This window comes from Microtus oregoni, unplaced genomic scaffold (genome assembly GCF_018167655.1).
Source record: "Microtus oregoni isolate MIOR12 unplaced genomic scaffold, Mior012 000000F_ref0000247, whole genome shotgun sequence".
Lineage (NCBI taxonomy): Eukaryota > Metazoa > Chordata > Mammalia > Rodentia > Cricetidae > Microtus > Microtus oregoni.
Window position 1 is genome coordinate 35760713 of NW_024543059.1, and position 16955 is coordinate 35777667.

At 36.8% G+C, this 16955-nt stretch overlaps 1 long non-coding RNA gene across 1 annotated transcript in view; it reads right to left on the reverse strand.

Annotated features, from left to right (window-relative positions):
- Positions 1-5891: 5891 nt before the first annotated feature.
- LOC121451878 overlaps positions 5892-16955 on the reverse strand; it is a 32827-nt gene continuing 21763 nt past the window's right edge. Inside the window, exons 6-8 of the long non-coding RNA XR_005974757.1 lie at positions 16065-16174; positions 10462-10614; positions 5892-6007 (exon numbers count right to left, since the gene is read on the reverse strand). This is a non-coding gene — a long non-coding RNA (uncharacterized LOC121451878). The remainder of the gene's footprint in view (positions 6008-10461; positions 10615-16064; positions 16175-16955) is intronic.

Below are 16955 nucleotides of genomic sequence, written 5' to 3' on the forward strand. Positions count from 1 at the left end.
GTTGGGGTAATAGTTAATCCCAAATAAATGACCTGAAATGTGGAAGGTTGGGCCTTAGAAGGTAAGATACTATAGCCCATTTTGGACAGGAAATTTAAAAGTGCAGACGTATCAGTTTCCTGATCTCCAATGATGAACTTCAGAGTAAAATATCATCTACATATTGTATGAGTTTTGACTTAGGGAGAGACAGTGAGAGTAGATCAGAAGCTAAAGCCTGACCAAATAAATGTGGGCTGTCCCAGAATCCCTGGGGAAGGATGGTCCAGGTGAGCTGTGTGGAGAGGTGAGTGGCAGTATCAGTCTAGGCAAAAGCAAAGATATTTTGAGGTTGAGAGTTGAGACAAATAGAGAAAAAGGCATCCTTGAGATCTTTAACTGAGAAGTGGGAGGTTTCTGGAAAAATAGTGGAAAGAAGAGTGTAAGGCTTAGGCACTACTGGATGAAGAGGGACTACTGCAGAGTTAATGACCCAGGGTTTTTAACCTGGCAATAGGTTCTGTTAGAATGTTTAACAGCAAGTGTTAAAAAGAGAAGAGGTGGTGCAAAGTAGCTTTTTTATTAAAAGGTCAGCAATAAGAAGCTCAAGTCCCCCAAGGCTCTGGAGAGAGAGGGAGTGCTGAGCTTGGGTAATATACTTGGAAGAATATTGTAATTACATAACAATGGGGGAATGGTGTTTAGCAACAGAGGGCTTTGGGATGTCCCTGACTTAGGGGTTCAACTGAGAGGCTGGTAAAGGAAAAGACACATTGAAGCTGTGAGGTTGGGAGGCTAGAAACGGGATGAGGGGAGCTGTTGGTTTGTCTGGGATAAGGTGAATGGAAGGAGCAAGCAAAATGGAAGCTCCTAGTTTTGCTAAAAATCTCGTCCCATAAGAGGTACCAGACAGTTTGGCATGATTAAAATGAATGAATGAAATAAATACCCCCTAAAACACAGTTAAGTGATGGGGTCTGCTGAGGTAGATAAGACTGTCCCCCTACCCCAACAAAAGGGAAACTAGAAGGAGAGATAGACCTCCAGAATTCCCTCAGTATTGAGTATGTGGATCCGGTGTCCAAGAGAAAGTAATGGGCCATCCTGACACCGTGATGCTTACCCATGAATCCTGTTACAGATTACAGTTGTGGTTGGGTCAAAGGAGCGCAGGCAGCCTCACTCGTCCATGGCCAGACCTAGGTCAACTTGGGAATTTTCTGGGTTTGATGTCTCCATTCCACTATGTGCATGAGGACAATCAGCTGCCAAATATCCTTCCCTATGGCATCTTGGACAAGGTCTTGAGGGACCAAGATGAGGATTAGGGCATGCTCAGGCCCAGTGACCAGTTCTACCACATTTGATCATGGGGCTAGTGGTTCTCAAAGCTGGGCGCAAGGGAGCAGCATGGACAGCACAGATTGAGCAGTATGAGGGCCATTGGGCTTTGTCAATACTCACATGGTACACCATAAGAGCCAACTCTAAGACATCTGTCTGTGGGCACAAAGGGCCTTTCTCCAAATGTCTAAGTTTATCCTTAATGTCAAGGTAGCACTGAGAAAAAAAAATGAGTCATGAGTCTGCCTTCTGTGGTTTCTGGATCTAAGTTAGTATATTGTAACAGGGCTTTAGTGAGGCATTCCAAAAATGCAGAAGGATTTTCCTTCATATCTTGAATGACCTCTGAGAGCTTATTATAGTTTACATGATCGAGGGGAGCTTTGCAGAGACCTTCCAGGAGGCAAGTCAAAAACCAGGCCCTAGCTAAAATCCCACCTGAAGTGCTATAGTCCCAGTGAGGTCCCTGCTACCACCTCTGTTGTCGGGTAGTATGTTGCATGTGTTTGGTAAATCTCATCTGTATGTAGTCTGGCTTGCTCTCAAACTCACCTGCACTCTCCAGGAAGTAGGCTATTACATAGGATGATATAGGTATCATAAAAAGTGAGATTATAAGACTGGGTAATATATTGGAATTGTTTTATGAAAGTGGTAGAATTGGTCAATGGGCCCAAGTCACAGCACCAATGAAATCACCTGGCACAAGTGAGAAGAAAACATGGAACATGGAACAAACTCACTTAGGAGATTATTAGAGGGGGCCTGGAAAATCAGTGTGCAGAGAGAGAGAGAGGAGGATGGAGCATCCAGCTTTTAAAAGCTGCCTAGCACACATGCGCAGGGGATTGACATAGCTATGTCATAAACAGATGACAGGGCTCATGCATGTGTGCAAGGGCTTAGCTGAGTCATATGTGGATGATGAATCCACGCATGCACCTAAGAGCTTGGCTGAATCATATGTGGATTACACAGGGCCCTTTAACATCCCTGGGGAGGGGGCATTAGGCACTTCTGCCTAAGGGCTTCTCTGCACATACATAACCCCTAGAACCTGGAAATATCAGCCTTATGTGGCTGAAATTATTACATTACTACTATAATTTCAAAGGTTAAGCAATTTTCAAAAATATACAAATAATTACACCTTGACATACTTTCTTGCTATTTATTTTTTCCTAGTGAGAGAGGAAGAAAGGTTCATTCATCCAGGAAACGGCATTCATAAAATTAAAAGAAAATTGTTTTTAAATTCTACTTTGTAAATAACTGTGATTACTAGGGTTACAGATGGAATTCAGGCACACATATCAAGAAAATGTTCAACCCAGTGTGGCGGCATGAAGTGGCCAAAAATCAGAGAGTTTGGGAATTGTTTTTAGTTTATTCAAGATTATCGTGATTCTAACTCAAGCAAAGGTCCCATCTATATGTGAATCAAAGTTGTTCTCTCTCAACACTGTCATCAACAGGTGTGGCTTGTTGCCAGATCTCATGCTCTTGAAATAGAGAAGTAGTTCATTTCTACCTAAATCAAAAGTCCAAGAATCCAACTAAGTTCAGTTCCCTTTATGAAAATAACTTTTGATTCCAACCCAGGGAGTGGTTTGCCTACAGAGTTCTAGGGCATGCGTCAAAGGCATGAGTGATGAAGGTACCTCATGACTTTCAATTTGTACATTAATGCAGTACTTTTGTTCTTCTACCTTTTGAAATCAGGGGTATATTAAGCTGGTCTGAAAATAAAACATGGGCGAATTTTCAGTGCTCACTGAAAAATTCCCTCCTGATACTATCCTATATGTTTCTGCATTTTATTATTTTCATTCATGGCTTTTGATTCTTTACTATCTTTCCAAAATCCCATGCCCTCCACTCTGGAAGAAATGTATTTTTGTTGAGGCTGGTCTCTGGCAACTGAGCAATGGCAATTACTTGGGGTGCCTGAAGCACAAGATTTTCTCTGCCATGACAGCCAGAATTTCCACTGATCAGACCCAAATACCACAATAATCATTTCTATGTTAATAAATAATTGATTTTAAGAAGGCTTTTTAAAGATTTAAGTTCATGAGATTATTTGATGATGTAAGTGAATGAAACACCACTAGTCCAAGAAACACCCTCTCCAAAGCAAACACTTTAATTTACAGAAAATGGATTCACAACAGAGAAAATGCACTAAGTTCCATTTTATATGCAAAGACCGTGGTGGCAGAATGAATGCAATGAAAGTCCATTTATTCACTTATTATTTAGGTCATCTCAAACTGAGAAACACTGTCTGATTCTTGGTATAATTTGATGTCAAATGAAGTGAGGATTCCAGTAAACTGGTCACAGTTGTGGACAAACTACTACTACTATTTTCTAATGATAATATTTTTGTCACAAATATATGATCCCATCAAATACTCATTTTTGCAAAAACCCTGTGTGTAAGGACTTATATCAGCTCTGGTTTCCTGTGATTGACAAAAACACAGAACAAAAACAGAACAGATTTTACACAGTCAATGGAGTGAGAGGGAGAACTCAAACCAAGGTATAGAATTCAAAAGCCTGTTGTAACTTGGGAGTTTTCCATCAAAGCAGTTATATGGTTTCTCTTTCATATCCCTATCTTTTGCAGCAGAAGCAGGAAAATTGAAAGAAAAAAATTAAGGATAAAATGTCATTTAACCTGGGCTCTAGCTACATTTGACAATAGGCAAAACTAGCCAGTGGCACCTGGAATAGGAACATATCAGGGTTTTTGGACCTAGAAATTGGCTACTGACCATAAATCATCCATTTTGTTTTGTTTCATTCTGATTGGTGCTGATACACTAAACTTTGCCTGTCAGTTACCCCATGTGTTTTGATTAAATGCATTAACCATCACCCTGTATTAAAACTTCATGAATATTAGAGTGTCATACCAATAGCTGCTTGCATTAAAGACATAAATGTTGCTGTCAAGCCAAACTTAGCCAAAATACCCAGTAATAAAGGAATGTCCTAAACAGCCATGATGGTAAAGAAATAATTTAAGAGGTGTTTTAGAAAAAGAAAATGTCAAATTAGATATGTATTTTGAACTATCTCTCTTACGCACGTATGCTCTCTCTCTCTCTCTCTCTCTCTCTCTCTCTCTCTCTCTCTCTGTGTGTGTGTGTGTGTGTGTGTGTGTTTGTGTGTGCATGTAGGCACAGTAGTTTTCATATGGAGAAGGCAAGCATGTGTTCATGTAGGTGACATCCAGAGAATAAACTCTACTATGATTTTTCTGGTGCCTTCATTTATTTAAAACAAGTCATACAAATCAAAGGTGAAAATATTGTGTGTTTGTAAAATATCCATCCTCCATTACAAAATTTAAAATCCCCTATCCCTACAATCATTATCCATGTGAACTTTGACAATTCTCTTCTTTGTGCTGTGTGTGTCTGTATATGTGTGTGTATGAAAATGCAGTTTGGTGTGAATGTGAATCCATGTGTGCATGTAGGTAATATACAGAATATAAACTCTACCACTGTTTCCATGATGTTTATTTCTTAAAAATATTTTACTCAACATAATTATATAAATATTATATATTTGTAAAAAGCCACCTTCAATACCCTAAGTGAAAAATCCTCCCATATTCCAAATCACACTATTTTGTGCTAATTTTGAGAACCCTGTGCTCTCTTTTTGTGTGTGTCTGTAGGGGACATTCATGTGTTTGTGCACAAATGGGTGGGAATATGTGTTCAGCATGTGTGTGTGTCTGCATGTGTGTATGAAATAGGTTATTTCATTTCTATTTATTTTTAAGAGTATAATTTAATTACATTTCTCCCTTCTCCTTGTTCTTTCAAACCCTCCCATATTCACTATACATTATCCTTCACATTTACAACATTATATTTTATAATTCTTGTTGGAGGTATGTATGTATACACATACAGATTTATTCTTAAATATAACCTGATAACTCTCTTAACAATACTTGTATGTATATTTTCAAAGCAGACCATTTGGTAATATATAACAAAATTGAGTGCCCTTTTCTAAGAATGACATCTCCCTTTCCCACATTTCCTCAGTAGCATACAGTGCTATGTGCAGAGTTGAGTCCTTCTGGGCTCTGGTTTGTCCATTTGGCATGTTCATTTGTGTTATAAGTATTAGGTGACTGTCTATTCTATGTAAACCTCCAGTCATCTTCTACCACATCTGTGAAATTTCAAGAGTTTAAATGAAAGCTAAAATGTAGAATCTTCAAAGTTTTAGTACTTTCCCAAAAGTTAGACTGTAAAGGGTACAAGTGGATGCCACTTCGTTAACATTTGCTGATCATTATCCCCAGGAAAATTAGTGGAGAAAATGAACACTAGGTCTTTCTATAGTAAGAAATATTAACTACTAGGTGGAAATAACAGAGTGTGCTTTATACAGAAATAATAAAACATGCATTAAATGTATGGATTAAAAATATGGTCAGGAAATATGTTAATGCATAGAAATGTAAAAAATTAATTGAGTTTTACAGACAAGAAATGAATAATAAAAAGGCAGAAAGCCCCTCATTTGCAATACCATGTAATGTATGTGCTCTGTGTCTTCATCAAAAGCTTCTCAGGAGAAGGCAAAGAAGGAAATCCATAGTGCCAGAGTCTGAGATCATCCTCAGCAGGATGATGAGTTCGTGTGTCTACATCGTAGGAGGAAAAGAGAAAATATTTAAGGACAACTAGTGAGTAATTGTAAAATATGGATAGTTAAGCAGAAAATAATTTCATATGATTAGTAACATCAAAAGAATGTTTAAAAAGAACAAAATTACTAGAGAAGATGTATTAATATTATTATAAATGCAATATTTACAAGTAATGTAGAGATTGGGTACAGTGGGAAACCAGATGCCCATGTAAGTCATCCCTTTTTCTTAATGATAAATTAAATCTGAAAATTTCTATAGAACCATACAGAAACATATAAAAATACTAAATTATTTGACATAAGTTGATGGCTCTAATATGTCACTTACTAATTATCATTTAACTCATCTTAAAAAATGACAAAGTTATACTAGGCAAATGTTTTTTCAAAAGTTCTAGGAGAAAATGTATATGTATATGTTACCAAGTAATGAAAAGAAACCATATTCTTCCTGCTACCACAGATGGGTAGAAGTGTACCTACTGAGACTGCATTCTTGACCCTTTAGCACTATGCTGCATTCTAAGGAAGAAGGAAGATCATGTGATGGTTGGTGATTCACAGCATCTTGCTGGGCCTCTTCTACAAACTTCTAGACCATAATGAGTCCTGTTTACTTAGGAGCCTTCCTAGGAATGCTGACTGAGTATCTGGCCCTTTATCCATACTACATCTTAGGAAACAGAACTCATTTTGCCAGTGTGGAGTTCAATGTTCTCTTTTTTTGGTGCAATTTCTGCATGCTCCAGAACATGTCTAGCAGTGTCTGTGAGGTGTCTGGTGGAATCCGGGTCACTGCTCCCCTTAAGAATTTTATTTAGTGGCAAAAAGTCTACCATACAAAATTTAAATAAGGTCTCAGTCACTGAATATTTCCGAACAATCTCTGAAAATCATGCAGAGTCTGAAAGTTATCTTTCCTGCTTGTCAATTCCTGAGGTTTCATTTCTTTAGGCTGTAACATATGACTTAAATACTGGAATGGCAGGTGTCTTTGTACTTTCTCTGGGGCAATAACTAACCTGGCATGGGTTAGTTACTCTGCTAAAGTTGTCCATATGTCTAGAGCAAAACTCCTTCATTTTATAGGAAAGCAAGATATCATCCATATCATGGGTAATATGAACTTGTAGAAATTGATCTCCGACATTTCATATAGCCTGAGCCACTGATTCATATATAACATAATTTCTGGCATAATGTAATTTATGGCAATCTCTGTTTGCCATACCCTGAAGCAAGATGCTCCAATGATAATTTCTCATTGGCTCTTTAAAGTTAACTGATAGAATACTAATTACAAATCTTTGACAATCTTTTGGTGCCAAAAATGGCAAAAAAATTATCCTTCAAATCTAAAGTAATTTTTATAGTTATCTTTTATTATGGCTGTAGAAAAAGACCACAAAGGCTGGAACATTCCATTGGCTGTATGGTCTTGTTAACCTCTTTAAATCTTGTATTAATTTCCATTTTCCTAATTTCTTTTAAATCACAAAATAGAGGAATTAGAGGGTGTAATGTGACCACTGCCCACCTGTTCCTGCACTAACCACTGGGAGGTTTGAAATTTTTCTTCTTTTAGATGCCACTGATTTACCCATACAGAAATTGAGTCTGCATGGAGTTTGGGCCTTTCAGTGACTTCTCCTAAAAATATCATAATACTGTCAGAAAGGACTTCTACTAAGTATGATAGGATCAGTCCTTCTCTCATTCTTGCTCAGCTCTTGACTGGGTAACAACCCTTAGCAAAATATTTGATTAGCAATAATTGTGTTAGAGGAATATAAATATACACCCATTTGAGTCATAATTTCTAGGTCCCACAAATTTACAGGTAATTGAGAAACAGTCTCCAGTTATGAAATGGCACCCACCATCTGGGACATGAGTCTACATAAGAACTAAGAAAAATTTTAAAAATTAAGAAATAAAAGATGGTTCTAGAAAAAAAAATGTAGGAGACAACTGCAGATTCTTGGGAGTTGCATTTTATTCCAGATAGCCTTGGCTTGCTGGCCACAAGCAGAGGCATAACTTCTTTTAGAGCCAGCTTCCTGGTTCATGCTGGTAGCGCAGCACAAACTTTTTCAGGAGGTCATGTTGTAAAGTACTTAAAAGGGGCTTGTGAGCAGAGTCCTATAAGTGGATTAATGGCAAAACAAACACTCTGCATCCCTGGAGATGGGGTAGGTAGCATGGCTCACAAAGGTGGTGAACATGCCTCCACCATGTTGGATGGTGTGGAGACAACAGGCAAAGCCACAGAGTTAGTCCTAGTAATGCCTACTTAGCATTAAAAAAAAACCTGTCCTGGTCAGAAAATAATTACAGATACACAATAAGACAGATTCAGACAAAAGAAGACCTCTAAATGGGTGACAGTGTTGTATAAATGTACATGGGCCTAAGAGAGAGAGAGAGAGAGAGAGAGAGAGAATATGGGCAACCATAATTAAATGAGCAAAGAAAATAAATAAATATTAAAAAGTAATATAGTAAAAAACATGAAAAGATGGAAAATACACAGAATGTCTGGATTATGAATATTATTGTGTTTTCTTTGAAATTTTTTGACTGCAGAAAAATATTTGATTCCGGAAAATATTAAAATAAACTAATATAAAGTTATTTTGACATCAAAATTCAAATTTAAGCATATGTTACTTTTGGAAAGAGTTTCTGCTTTTGTTTTCACCGAGGATGAAAACCTGTGGATTCCATCCAGGTTAGTGTGGTTCTGTTGTATGAAGGCTGGTTTCTCATTCCAGCTGCTCAGACCCTAAATAACCACATGGAAACTCTATTGCTGTTTGGCCTATTAGCTCTAAGTTCTTATCTGCTAGCTCTTACATATTATTTAACCAATTTCTATTAATCTGTGTATTGTCACATGGCTATGACTTACCAGCAAAGTTTTGGCATGCTTGTCTCTGGCGGCAGCTCCATAACTACTCCCTGACTCTCCCAACATTAGTTTAGTTTTCCTTGCCTAACTCTGTTCTGCCTGCCTATAATATAGGCTCAGAGCAGTTTCTTTATTAACCAATTTTATTCACAGCATAGAGAGGGGAAGCCCACATCATGGTTTGATGTACCAAGACCCCCTGAAAGTTTGCCATGAACCCTAAAAATAAACATCTGTCTAATTTTTAAAATTATTGGTCTTCACCAGTTACCTACAGTAGTATTGGGGTCAAATGAAGGAGCCCCTTGACTGGAGCCTGGAGAGGAATAGACTCACTCATCACTGCAGGTAGAGGATTTGGATTGTCTTCTCTCAAAATGAAAAAAAAAAGCCTATCTGGGTGCCAACCAGAAATCTTAAATATTTACCTCAACAAGGGGATAATGATAATAATGTTTCCAGAGAGCGTCCTGCCCCTGAGGAGTGCCTTTTAAATTTTTTTTAATGTTTTCTTTATTACTTAGTATGTATACAGTGTTCTGCCTGCATGTACGCTTGCAGGCCAGAAGATGACATCAGATCTCATTACAGATGGTTATGATCCACCATGTGGTTGCTGTGAATTGAACTCAGGGCCTTTGGAAGAGCAGATAGTGCTCTTAACCTCTGAGCCATTTCTCCAGCCCCTGGGGGGGGTGCTTTTCTGCTTCTTCCCAGAAACAATAAAAAATGTGGATTTGTTGGTTATCCTGATTATACCCAGAGAATAGATGGTGACACTTTCTGGACAAACCCCTGTGGATGGGTTTTTATGGATTCTTAACCTAGTTCTTTCCCCTGCTTTGCCCCTTCCTTTTCCTTATTCTCCTTCTTACTGTTGGGCCTTGTGTGTTGGATAAGATCACACAATTTATTTACCAAAGATTAGAGCTGGTTGAATTACATCAGGTCAAGGTATACAATCATAGGCTCGCTACTCAGGAGTCTGACCCCTTGTATGACTGTATGACTGGTAATCCTCATATAAAACCCCTCCTCCACTCTCCACTTGACCAGTGATGGATAAGTCCTCAGACAGGCTGGGACAACCTAAGGCAGGTCATGGAGTGGGTTCTTCATAAATGAGATACATGGTACTCAGTGACAGGTAAAATCTCCATGTGGAAGACAACCAAGGACATGGACCACAATATTAAATGTCATGACAGAATCAAAAAGGGGTGATGGTGGGCCTCATGGGGACCAGAAGTGAAGCCCAGTGTAACTTCCTGAGCCTTGCTTGAGTTTGAAGACCTGTCTCTGACTACCTAACCTAGACTTGCCACTGAACAGCCACTGCTAGCATAGAAGAACATTATTGGCCCTTATTCCTTACTCCACCTCAATCCATCCCAAGCTTCTCCAACCCAATCACAACTCTATATAAGTTAATGCTTGATACCATTAAATGAGATCCTGCTTTGACAGATTCCTGATTCAGTGACTGTGTTTCTCCCTGGTGGCTGGGAGGAAGGACTGGATCATTCAACACTCACCATCTCATTCAGCCCCAGGGAAAGTCCAGTGAGTCCAGCTCTGCCCCACTCTTTCTTCCAGAGAATAAATAACTTCCACCATTTGAAAGGTGGAGAGAGGAGAAGCCAGTACTCAGGGATGCTGTGACCAAGCTGCTTTCCAATTTAAAAGCTCTATAAGACAGAAAAAGATTACAGACACACAATAAGACAGATTCAGACATAAAAAAAACCCTAAACGAGTCTCAGTGTTGGATAAATGTATGTAGGCTTCAGAGAGTGAAGAAAAACTAAAGAAGCAATAAATGTAATAAAAGAGTACAGATAGTCATAGATTAAAGGTGTAAAAATAATAGAATAAATATTAAACTTGGAGAAAAATCAATAGAGAAAAATAAGCCACTTAGAGATTAAATATACACAAAGAGTATGGATTATGTATACTGTTTTGTTTTGTTTGAAATTTTTGCCTGTAAAAGAGCTAAGTAACCAATGTATATACTTTGAAGAGATCTTGTTTTCAAAATATGGGTCTAAGGATATGTTCCTTTGGAAAAGAGGCTCTTCTTTTGTTTCCACAGAAGATCAGACCCTATGGAACCTTTCAGACTATTGTGACTGGATGGACCAAAGATCCTGAAAGGTAGCCATGAACACGCCCAAAAATTACTTTGCACAACAAAAATCAGGAAGCAGATTGAAGAGGATGATGACCAAATTCCGAAATATTGTTTACAAATGTTTGTTCATATTTAAAGGGGGATATGCTATAGAGATTAGCATTTGTATGGGTTGGTTTAATTGATACAAATTTAAGGTCAGTGTTGTTATATGTATATTTCCACTCTTGATTAAGGTATTGTATTTGTGCAACTCATTTAAAAATGTAATGAATAATAAATAAATCCAAATGAATAGATAATTGGCTATAATAGTCAAGCTCATAGTCGTGTTAGTTAGGTTTTCTAGATGTACAAAGATGTATTTCAGATGGATAGGCATTATTCAAACATTTCAAAGACAAATGCTTATTCATTCCCAGTCCAGTTGGAGTTGGTGAGCTCCTGTTAACTCAGATCCATTGTCTCAGTGGGTGAACCCCTCATGATCCTGACTTCTTTGCTCATACTCTCCTTTCTTCTTCTCTTCAACTGGACCTTGGGAGCTTAGTCCAGTGCCCCGATGTAGGTCTCTGTCTCTGTTTCCATCTGTTATTAGACAAAGGTTCTATGGTTATATTTAAGATTATCATCAGTCTGACTACAAGACAAGGCCAGTTTAGACACACTCTCTATTGCTTAGGGTCTTAGCTGGGGTCATCCTTGTTAGTTTGGTTTTCTAGAAGCACAGAGATATATTCCAGTTAGATACATAAATTTCAGCACTTAAAAGACCTATAGATTGTGGCATTTAAAAGGTTTTAAGAGCTTAGACTTTTATCAACAAACACTGTGACATGTCTGCTTCTGGCAGCACCAATTACTTCAGAGAAGTTGATGGGCTTTGAAGAAACTCATCATAGAATTTGCCTTCAATATGACAAGACTAGCCATTTGGGTAAAAACTGCTCTTGCCAGGACTGCTTTATGGTATGCTGCATGAACGAGACATGCAGGAATCACAGAAAAAATGACTTCTGAACTTTCTAAAAGATAAGTTGTTTCTTCAGGGTTCCTGCTTCTCAGAAGAAACTACCACACGTTCTGCAGGACACAGGGGAAAGCAACAAATGAACTTTGCCAATACAAGGCAGTAAAGATCTTCAAATTTCCCTTCCAGCTTCATGGAAAAGTCTGCTGGATACTATGATTCTGTAGGCTAAGTATGGATGCCCCAAAATTACAGAAGAACTTTGGGTGACATTCAAAGTAGCAAGATGTCTCTGTCAATTCTAGAAATTTGGAAGTTGTTTATAATGTACTTCCTGTTTACTTAGGTATTATATCTTTCTGAGGAATTTGAAGAATTGAAGACAGGTGTTAATAGTGATCATATCCCTTAGTTATGATAAAGGATAAATTAGTTAAAACTTTAGACTAACAAAGATAGGATAGATGATACAGTATTTTTCTTAATTTGCCAAAAGAAAATGGACTAAATATGGTAAATACAATTTGTCCTTGATAAATATTTCATATATGTAATTTTACTATGTTAAATGTAAAACTTTCCTTTCTATTTAGACAGAAAACAAGCGATGATGTGGGATGCCATTGTCTATATGGGTTGCATTTATTGGCTAAAGAATAAAGTTGTTTTGACATATAGCATGGCAGAATATAGCCAAGTTGGAAGATATATATATATATATATATATATATATATATATATATATATATGAAGAGAGAGAGAGAGAGAGAGAGAGAGAGAGAGAGAGAGAGAGAGTAGGTGGAGTTAGAGAGCTGCCATATAGCTGCTGAAAAAGGACATTGGAATATATTGATAGGCCACAGTCTTATGGTAATATACAAATTAATAGAAATGGGTTAATTTAAGATGTAAGAACTATATAGGGATATTCCTGAGTCATTAGCCAAACATTGTTATAATTAACATATTTTTCTTTGCGATTATTTGTGTCTGGATGGTGACAAAACAAATGAGCAGTCTCTGCTTACATACATGAACAGGGATCGTTCTATTCCTGAAATATCCACTAAAATTAATGATGAAAAATCAGTACTTCATGAATATACATGCTGGAATAAAGGCTACTTTATCACTACACAAAAGGAAATAAATTCTAATGTACACAGGAAATATGAAACAGTACTGCAAATTATTTGGTAAAACTAAAAGGCTGCATTTCATGCTACCTGGTTCAATCTGTTTTGCCTACTCTTAGGAATAAGGAATACACGGATCATCTGTTCTTCTTTCAAAAGAGAATATGAGGCATCCTGATATTCATAAATGGGTCTGACTTGATCCTGCTACCAACTCAACTTTTGGACTTGAAAACAGGAATGGTAGTTGGGATTTTTCTGATAAACCCAATTCATGAAAATCATATGCTCTTTATATAGACTGTTGATTAACACTAGAGAATTTGCTATATATCTTATTCTCAAAGAGAATGGCTGTAAATGCACAGATCAGACAATATGATGTCTGAAACCCTCTATAAATTGGTCTCCCAGAGGAACTTTCCAGGGTTATAGCAGTTCAGGCATTGCATGCTAATCAATGAGACCTAACTCTAATTTAATTGTGAGGGTCCTCATAACAAAATAGGGCAGGTTTAGATTTATAGGTGTTTTTGAATGCATTATTTGTCCATTTGATGCTATTTCCCTCTGTGACAAGAGTGACAGTATGTTAGTTTATATATTGTTCATTTCTTCAGGGGCAAAAATACATAATATCATCTTCATAATATATGATAAAGTACACATATAAATGAAGAAATATAAGTGAACACAATTATCTGATTGCTATAAAACACTAGTAAAAATTAAAACTAAGGAAACACATTCATTTCTGTTGGTGTGAATGATGTCTTGATTACCCTGGAGGCAAGATTGGACTCCTAAATTCTAAGTACACAAAACAGAAGCACCCAAAATTTATTGAACAGAACACAGAAGTGAGAGTCTGGCTCTTGTATCTGTCTCACCACATTTAAGAACATATACTCTATCAAGATTTCTCATTCAAAATAAAAATATTGTATGGAGAAAAATCACACCACTATAAAAATCCAGATGTTTTATGGATAATTCTTGAGTTTAGGTATACTTCATAAGCTTTGCAAAATGTACTATGACCTCTTATGTTCTACAAAGAGAGGGGTGTGAACAATATGTGTGGCATGCTCTGGCAGTCCTTTCTAGTGTTTGAGTCTGTGTTTTTCCAGCTCAAATAAAGAATTCTTATTCTTCTTTGGCAATCCTATGTCACTATATGTGCATGGTCTATATTTTTCACATACACAAGATTTTCCCATTTGTATGGAACATGTTCTAAATTGTTAATTGCTTAAATCTCTTAAAATGCTTATGTCTTACTGTTCATGCACTTTATTTTAACCAGAGGTAAAATGAAGGTGTGATGTCAAGAAGAAAAGAGAAAAGCAGTTCTAAGGGAGGGAGTTATTGTTATGAGCATGAAAAACACTGAGCTCGATTTGGTGTCGTGGATAATCATGTAGGCTATACTAGTTTTTAGTGTTCATTTAGCATCTCAGGTACATGATACATGTACATCTGAAAGGTGATTCCACTAAATAAAATCTACTTTAAAACATATTGTAATGTTATTTTAGTTTCTTGCGGTATCAAGGTGGGAGAGAGAGTGAAAGAAAGAGAGAATTTCATAAATACTTAGGTTCCTCTTTTTGAACTCCATTCAAACATGACTAGGTTAATACAAATAATCATTGCTGACAGTCCCAGGAATCTACAAATTGAATTCCATGATTTCAGGGCTTTTTCAAAAATTTCCTATTTTTGTCACTACTAGAATATCTCATTGTATTCAATACCAGATATAGAACTTCCTCTCCACCCCCCCCAAAAAAAAACAAGTGCCCTGATTACACAAACCTCCATGTGTATTATTCATCATCCCACAAATGAAAACTTGTCAATTGGTCAAGTTTGAGGAGAGTAATAGAGGCTCAGCTAGTCTGTATCCCTTTCTAAGTTCATCTTATTGTTGCTCTGTTTCATTTCCTGACTACTCAGCAGAATTTCCCTCGTGAATACTGATAATTTGGTAAATCGTTTGAGCTACTTTAATTCCTTGGAGTCTATTTGATAATAAAATGGTTAAAACTGAAAAATGGAAGAAAATTACAAGTCCACATGCTTAGTGACAATAAAATGGAAATAATATGGGATAATAAACAATTAAAACACTACCATGTGTAGAAAATATGTATGGAAGCAGCACATGAACAGAATCTTAAGGGACAGCACTTCTGCATGTTGAAAGGTAACCAGGAATATTGCCTTCCCATCTCCATCTCACATTGTACTGGAAGGTTTCCTCAAAGCATTTTCTGGGGAAAATAAACACTACAAGTTTCTTGTGGTGTGGGAGGTCCTTCTGTCTATGTGTTGCTTTTATTGGTTAATGAATAAAGAATTTCTTTGAACCTATGGCAGGGAAGAACAGAACAAGGCAGGGAAAGTTCGACTGTATGCTGGGATCAAGAAAGCAAGGCTCAGGGAGACACCATGGACCTGCTTCTGGAGATAGACAGGCTGAAACTTTGCTGGTAGGACACGACCTGATAGTGATACACAGATTAATCAAAATGGGTTAAATGAAGATGTAAGAATTAGTCAAAAAGAAACAAGAGCTAATGGGCCAAGCAGTGTTTTATTCAGTATAGTTTCTGTGTGATTATTTCTGGTATAAGCTAGCCAGGTAGCCTGGAATGAACAAGCAACAATTCTTACTACATTCTCGTTCTTAGATGTCCAGTAAAACAACATTTTACAATTTATGAAAAATGGTCATAACATTGTGTAAAGTACTCAGTAATCTAAAAAAAAATTTACTTAGGTTAAATAACCAACTAATTTCAAAATAAAATAAAAGATAGACTTCAATCTAATTATTTACGTGAGTAACCAATAATCCAAAATGAAATCAGGAAGCAAGTGATTCTACAATACCATAAATTCAGGGAAGAGGTCTCCATCAGTGTCAATATCTTGAGATGCAGAGAGAAATCAGGGCTTTACTGCTTGAACAGGAACCTTACTGAACAGCACAGTCAGATGCTCTATGAGAAATAAATGACATAAGTTAAAGAACAAAATATGTATAAATAAATTAGAGTACTCCCAAAGCTAGAACCATGTATTCATGATTATTATTAACATGCTTTTATATTTAAAATATAGCAATGCATTGACATTAGAAGCAAATAATTTTCAAAGCTACTTAGAGACTAAAATTATCCCACCCACAGTGAAGATACATTACATTAAGGTATACAGTCAAACTCATTTAACTTCAAAAGAAACTGCCATAAGATAGCCAAGACTGACACAATAATCAGATAGAAGAATAGACAGGGAACGTGAATTTTCACTCATATTTCAAAACTTAAGACAAATTAGTTATAATGAAGTCTTTGAATATTATATATAGTTAAATATAGATCAGTGAAATGAAATTAAATGCACCAAATGAATACTTAAATACGTGTGTGTGTGACTGTCTGTCTGTGTGTAAGGGTTCTGCTATATGTGCTCAGTTGTATAGACACAAGGTCAATATCATGATTCATCCTCCATTCAATTCCAGCTTATTTTTGTTGAGACAGAGTCTGTCATAGATCCTAGAGCTCACCTGTCTGTTAGAATGGTAGACCAATTTGGATATTATAATGGGATTGTGTGTGTGTGTGTGTGTGTGTGTGTGTGTGTAAAACATTGTTTAATTTATAAAACTTCTAATATGTGCAGAGGAGACAGTCATTTAAAAAAAAATTTGTTCTTTTTTTTTTTAATTTTCTGAGGCAGGGTTTCTCTGTAGCTTTTTGGTTCCTGTCCTGGAAC